Source organism: Muntiacus reevesi, chromosome 22 (genome assembly GCF_963930625.1).
Source record: "Muntiacus reevesi chromosome 22, mMunRee1.1, whole genome shotgun sequence".
NCBI lineage: Eukaryota > Metazoa > Chordata > Mammalia > Artiodactyla > Cervidae > Muntiacus > Muntiacus reevesi.
In genome coordinates, this window is record NC_089270.1 from 46,186,493 (window position 1) to 46,194,046 (window position 7,554).

The window sequence follows — 7,554 nt, forward strand, 5'->3', positions numbered from 1 at the left end:
CAAATATGTTTGAGAAGTATTGAATTATTACTGCAGGCCTTTTCAGAGACTTTAATATGCTAATAAGCAAAATGTCCAGTGTTCCCAAAGTTATTTGTCTAGGAAACTCTTCATTTGTGGACTGCCTCCAAGAACTAGAGACTCATGAGAAATGCTGACCTAGTAAAGTCTAATCAGTACACTTACTCAAAAAATAAATTGTAGTTTTATAGATAGCAAAATACAGAGGGAACTCAGGACTGATTCTTTCTCTTGGAGAGCTTTCAATCTATTTAGTTGGAAGGGCAGTCCTGAAACACACACAGAGAATATCCACAAACAAACAAACGAAAACCAGTGTGAAAGTGTGGAGATGTGGAATCAGCAGAAACATCTGAGGGGAAAAGGATGACACTAATCCTTTCAATTAATTAATCAAGGAACATTTCATGGAAGAAGTGGGGTTTGGAGAAAGAATTTCTCCCATGAAATAAAACTCCAAAATTAATTTTCTTAATAAAACATTATGCTAAGTGAAATGTTGGACATGGAAGGACAAATACTGCGTGAGCTCACATATATGTGGATTCTAAAAGAATCAAAGTCATCAAATCAGATTGTACCAGGGTATGGGGTATGGGAGAAACTGAAAGATATTGGGCGAAGGGTACAAAGTTTCAGTTAGATGGGATAAATATTTTCTGAAGATTTTATGTACAGGCTGTTAATTGTGATACTGGTGAATAACTGAAATTTTCCAAGAGAACAGATCTCAAATTAAATCTTCTGAACACACACAAGAGGATAACGATGTAGAGGTGGTGGATGAATTATTTAGGATGGCTGTGGAGATCCTTTCACAAAGTAAGTGCATCCTCAGTTGCTAAGTTTTGTCTGACTCTTTGTGACCCCACAGACAAGCTCTCCAGGCCCCTCTGTGCATGAGATTTTCTAGGCAAGAATACTGAAGTGCGTTGCCATTTTCTTCTCCAGGGTATCTTCCCAGCCAAGGGATTGAACCCTCGTCGCGTGCATCTCCTGCATAGGTAGGTGGGTTCTTTACCACTTAGTCATCTGGGAAGCCTTCACAATGTACCTTGTTGTTGTTTAGTAGCTCTGTCGTGTCCGACTCTTTGCGATCCCATGGACTGTAGCCCACCAGGCCCCCTGTCCATGGGACTCTCCAGGCAAGAATCCTGGAGTGGGCTGCCATTTCCTTTTCCATCACAAAGTATACATATCCACAAAAACATCGAGTGGCACACTTTAAATGTATACAATTTATTTCTATGTGTCAAATATATTTAAATAAAATGATTTTAAAAAGAAAATAATACATCTTCATTAAGGAAATTATTTTTTAATTACAGAAAAGTAAAATAACCCTCAATCCCATACACATACATATGTATGTGTTTATACATGTATATATTTTTTCTTTTCATGAGGGACTATTTTCTATTAGAATTTTTTTCCAGAGTCTACAATCAATTTTATTTTAATATAATCTAAACACATACCATTTGGAAAATACCAAGAAATATTTATGTACAAGAGTTGATGCTAATGCATTTGGATAAAGCTGGCAAGTTCTTGCTACTAGGATACCCCAGGAAATGTCACCAAGAAAACCCAATATATTGGAATAGATCTTGTGGCATTTAGCCCACAGTTTAATAGCCCTCAGGGTTAATCCAACGTCAATGTTTGGTACTAGGTGTAAAATTTTATTGGTTACCCTGCAACCTTTAAGACTTATTATACATCTTATATCTAAATTTTTAAGCAGACAATCATCTCTTAAATCCAAGTCTTCTGGAATAGTCTTCAGTGCTAATCTTGCAAACAAAATATCAATCTCTATCCCATCAAAACACAATTTGATAACTGGTACAACTGCCTCTTTGACAGCTCTTAAATCTTTTACTTCTTCCTGTAATTTCAACTTATCATAGAATGAGGTGGAAAAACCACTTCAATCAACAAGTCTTGGTGCAACACACAATGCATCAATATCGGCACCTTTTGTATATACTCCTAATCTATAAGATACACATGTAAAAATTTTCCCACCAGCATTTTCAATTACAATGGTGGAAGATTCTTGCTTTCTCATATCCACTCTTTTACCAGGTTATTTAATTTCCCCCAAATTAAAATCCTGCACTGCAGTTCCTCTTCCTCTTCAAAAACCCCAAAGGGCTTCAGAGTCTCAACTAGCTTCTGTGTAAGGAGGCAGTCAATCTTCTTGAGTGCTGCTAAGTCAGTCCTGAATATTCATTGGAAGGACTGATGCTGAAGCTGAAACTCCAGTACTTTGGCCATCTGAGGCGAAGAGCTGACTCATTGGAAAAGACCCTGTTGCTAGGAAAGATTGAAGGCAGGAGGAGAAGGGGACGACAGAGGATGAGATGGTTGGATGGCATCACCGATGTGATGGACATTAGTCTGAGTAAGCTCCGGGAGTTGGTGATGGACAGGGAGGCTTGGTGTGCTGCAGTCCATGAGGTTGCAAAGAGTTAGACACTACTGAGCAACTGAAATGACTGAAGCTGTTGGGAGAAGTAATGCCTTAGTGCTTCTGTGGTGACTGTGCTTGCTGTGACCCCTGTGTTGTAACTGGAAATGGCATCATCTCCTGAGCTGGTACCACCTAGTCACTTCCTCACCCCCCACCCCCCTCCTGCAACTGCTGCAGCTGCCGCCCTGGGCACGATCCACTAAGGCCAGAGGGAGGCAGGGGGTGGGGGGGCCCTGCCCTAGCTGTGGGTCCTACCCCACTCCCGCACCCGCTCCTGCGTCTTTAAGCGCTTCTCCTTCCCCTTCCTCCTCTCTACTAGTATTTTTAGTATGCATTGGTTTTGGAGGAATTATTTATAATAAGTATAAATAGTTTTTGTTTTCTTGCTAAGGTAAGGAAAAATCTGTGCCTCGAAGCTATGCATTGTTTAGAGCACACCCTTCCAAGTTATTTTTCTCTAACCTTCCACTGTCTCTGAGCTATTTTGCAATTCTGAAAATTGCAAATAACCGTATCGCATTATCTTTGTGGGGGAGATTCTTCAGAGTAGGACTAATGAGTCAAAAAGTATGGAAAGATTTCAGGCTCCTGATCCATTGGCCAGGTTGCCTTCCAGAACTGTGAGTGAGAATTCTCTTTCCTTGACAAAGGGTCAGACAGTTTCAGCTGGTGCTTGTGTTCACCCCAGTCAGTTCTGGAGTCAAAGCCAGCTTGTATTGCTTTTAAAAATACCTTTTATTATGTTAGATAGAAAACAGTATTGTCTCAGTTGGGGGGATGACTTTTAATTAAAACCATATTAACAATATAAAAAAATGTATGTAACTATAATAAATATAGTGAGGTGTGGACAACTTCATCCAGCAGAATTCTCTCCCAGAGAATACCATGTGTGTCAGGAAGAAATGTCTTGGGCACTTCCTTGATGGTCCAGTTTCTAAGACTTCACACTCCCAATGCAGGCAGCGCAGGTTCAATCTTCGGTTAGGGAACCAGATCCCACAGGCCGAAACTAAGAGTTCACATGCCAGAGCTAAAAATCCTGCATGCTTCAATGAATATGGAAGATACTGGCTGCAACTAAGATCTGGCGCAGCCAAATAAATAATTTTTTAAAAAAGGAAGAAAAGTCGTGATGAGATGGATGGAGCAGGGATGAGACACCAAAAATCATGCTAATAGAAAATGATGATCACTGATTGCTCCAACCTTACATCCTAGAACAGGCCTTGGCAAATGGCAGGAGCTCAGCAAATACTTGTTGAATGTATGAATTATGGAGTCTGCTTTTTAAGGTGCATAGGTTCTATTAGCTGGAGAATTCTTTCTTGTGCTAGATCCTAGCAATGAGTTTCCCAGGTTAGAAACAGGAACAGAGGCAGCTAAGTCGATCTGCCAAATAGACGGTGGGAGAGTTTGAATTTCCTGGGGTCATCTTGGAGAGAGTCAACAGAAAGGCCAGGCACTCCCCTCACAGAGAAGCAGCGGCGGGGGGATCATTCAGGGAGGAGGGTGAGGTGGAGACCGAACTTTGGAGAACATAAACCTCCTTTTAGAAATGTAATTTATTAAAGTATAGTGGATTTATGATATGTTAATTTCTGCTATACAGTAAGTGATTCTGTTATATGTATATATATATATATATGCACATATATATACACACATTCTTTACCGTCTTCTTTTCTATTATGGTTTATCACAAGACATTGACAATAGCCCCCTGTGCTATGCAGGAGGACCTTGTTGTCTATTTGTTTACCCACCTTATGTGTAATAGTTCGCCCCTGCAGGAGGACCTTGTTGTCTATTTGTTTACCCACCTTATGTGTAATAGTTTGCCCCTGCAGGAGGGCCTTGATGTCTATTTGTTTGCCCACCTTATGTATAATAGTTCGCCCCTGCTACTTCCAAACTCCCAGTCCCGTTCCTCCCCCTGGCACCCAAGTCTGCTCTCTGTGTCTGTGGACATCTTAGGGGAGCCTCAGTGGCCCGCTGTGGGGGGCTAATGCAGAGCCTCTTGACTGTCTCTCTCTCAGCGGGTAGCAACAGCTGCCTTACTCACTAATGCTTCTGTGGGTGGATTCAGAGAGGTGCTGAGTTCCCCACGTCTACGCAGCAGGTACAGACGGACAATGAGTGAGCACACGGGTGTGGGAGAGTGAAGTGACGCACATGTAGATGAAAGAGTGAGAGGCAGCGATCCCCTCCTGAAACACGCCCCCTCTGTCTGGCCAGCCCTGTCCCCAGGGCTCTTTTAAAGTGCAGATGGCTCGAAGTCGTGGTTTAGAGTGAGTGGCTGGGGTGTCGGGGGCTTTGGGGCCGGCATTTGTGCAGTTTTGAGTTTTATTGCACATTTCCTGGTGCACCTTATTGAAGGAAAATGTCTGCAACTTTTCACACACTGCTTCTAAAAATGTATAAAAATGGCAGGGCTCACAAATTTTGGGTTTCAAGAACCCATTTCTTTTCAACGTCATATCTAAAAATGAATCTCATCAATTTTACAGCTCTTCTGTCCCTTATTCCACTTCTGAATTCTCTTATGCAGCCAATCCTGTGTGGCCTTAGGCTCTCCTGGGGCTTTTAGAGTTTCATTATCTTTTGATATGTACACCTGCAACCTACATTAGAACTGAGAGGAAACGGCCCCATTTCCACTGCTTGATGTCCACGTTTATGGCACATGAACCCTAAGCCTGATTGAATTCCCTTCAAATTCAAAGCTGACCCCCCACTCCTATCTTCTGTCTCTTGGGTAATAGCCAAAGGCATTATACTTTTCAAAGGACTTTGTATAATTCCCTTTTTAAAAACTTCAGTGGGCAAAAAGTGGTTAAGGGCAAGCTCCTTCTCAAATGTGGAAGCCAGCGTGTGTGTGCTTTTAAGTCGCTCCAGCCACGTCTGACTCTTTGTAACCCTACGGACTGTAGCCCGCCAGGCTCTTCTATTCACGGGGATTCTCCAGGCAAGTATACTGGAGTGGGTTGCCAAGCCCTTCTCCAGGGGATCTTCCTGACCCAGAGATTGAACCTGTGTCTCTTATACCTCCTGTGCTGGGAAGCGGGTTCTTTACCACTGTAGACACCTGGGAAGCCCTCATAGTAAAGTCTCCGAGATAGCAAAGTCACTGGTTGTCAATCTAGTAAGTAGGCTCGCCTCTCCATTTATTCTTCCCTCCTGGCTAGGGACCATTATTACTCTTAGATTTTAAAACATCTTGAAATGTTGGTTCTTAAAGTCCCAAGAAAGAACTAGAACAAATTAGCTTTATGACCACATTAAAAGTTAGAAAAAACATCCAGAGGGCAACCCTGTGACACTAGGCTCACTCTTCTGTTCCTAAGTTTTCCTCTTATTGTTTGTTTTGATTTTCTCATTACAAATATGATTCATGGTAATTAAAAAAAAAAAAAACACAAAATGCAGACAAGGGATCCTTGATTTTCAAGCCTCATGACCTGACTGACCTTTTGGTTGAAGGTGATGAGCAATCTTCCAGTGTATGGCACTGTTCTTTATTGCAGCGTTAATAGCTGACTTATTCCAGCACTTTCAAATATTTTCTTGGATTATGACTCATGATTTAAATTATGTATTTTTTAGATACTGAATAAGCTTCCTCTTTCTCTTACTCTCTCTCTTGCTTTCTCTTTCTTTATTCATGCAAATAAAACAGAATTTTCATAAAACAATACTTACCCTTCCTACACATAATATGCACTGACACTTTCCACTTGATTCATTTACTTTAAAAAAAAAACTCTTCTGTTTTCCTTCCCATCTTAAGTAAATATTTTCTTAAATACAGACTCCTGGACTTGCCCAACGAAAAGTTATAGAAATAATGACCAACCCAGTAGCAATAAATATCCATAATGCTCAGACGTGTCTCTCTAAATATTATTTCCCACTAGAAAAAACCAGAGCTCTTTGAAAAAGTAGCTTGGATCTGGGAGAGGAAATATTTGAAATGGGCCAGAATTAATTGATCTACTAGACAGGAAATAAGGTATTAAGGAATATTGGGCCATGTCACAATGATCCAAGGTTAACCTGAAGAGGTTCCCACAGACCAAAGATGGGATACTTTGGCTAGATTATCCTATATAGTAAAAAACAATAACAATAACCACAGTGATTGAGACACACCAAATATTGGATTGGCCAAAAAATTCATTTGGGTTTTCTTTTTGGCCAACCCAATATATTAGAATCTATGAGTCTGTAATGAGACCAAAAAAAAAAAAACAAAAAACCTCTAGATGGTAATCCTGGAGGATGCTAGGGAACCAACTTATTCTAGAAACTGGTAAGTAAAGGGAAACAATTAAGCATTTATCCTGCCTTTCCTGTAGGGATTGGATCCCAGGAAAACCAAGTAATTGCTGAAGAAAGTTTTTAGAGGAGAAATTAGGCCAGTGAATGTGTAAGAATGTTAGAATGGACTCTTTTCATGAATGGATATAAAAGGGTGATATTCTAATGAAATAATGGACATAGGTAATAATCGCCAATACCTGCTGAAGTCATTAGGGCAAAGCCCATGTCCAGATTAGGCTGATAGCATCTGAGTCCATGGACCAATCTTAACCTCACAAAAAGAAAGACTGCCAATGTTATGCAATGCTACAGAAATTTTTCAACATCTCCAAGAAAAATCTTCCAGAAAATTGAAACTGGTTCTGATCAAATCTTTAACTCTATGTACTATTTTACAGGAAAGGCAGAAGATAGAGGAACACAGTAAATGTTGGTAAGCGCCACAACAAATAGGAGGCTGAAGAAGTACCATCCCACACCAAGTTGAGGCGGACTGTCTGCTTAAGTTACAGTTGATGGGGTCCAGCAAGGGAAGCCCAAAGAGGCCACAAATGCACTTTAAAACAAAGGGAAATACCTGAAAATTCATCAGGCTCTGCCAGGGCCAGAGAGAACCACCAGATTACACGGGTGTCAGACAAACACACCTCCCCTGTCCTGGACTCTCTCACCTCCTCCTCTTCAGCCCTGGAGGACCCAGGGCCGCCTGATGGGGTGGAGGTGGGCGTAGA

At 41.1% G+C, this 7,554-nt stretch overlaps 1 pseudogene; it reads right to left on the bottom strand.

Annotated features, from left to right (window-relative positions):
* Positions 1 to 1,477: 1,477 nt before the first annotated feature.
* LOC136152622 (poly(A) polymerase alpha-like) lies at positions 1,478 to 2,611 on the bottom strand (annotated as a pseudogene).
* Positions 2,612 to 7,554: the final 4,943 nt, after the last annotated feature.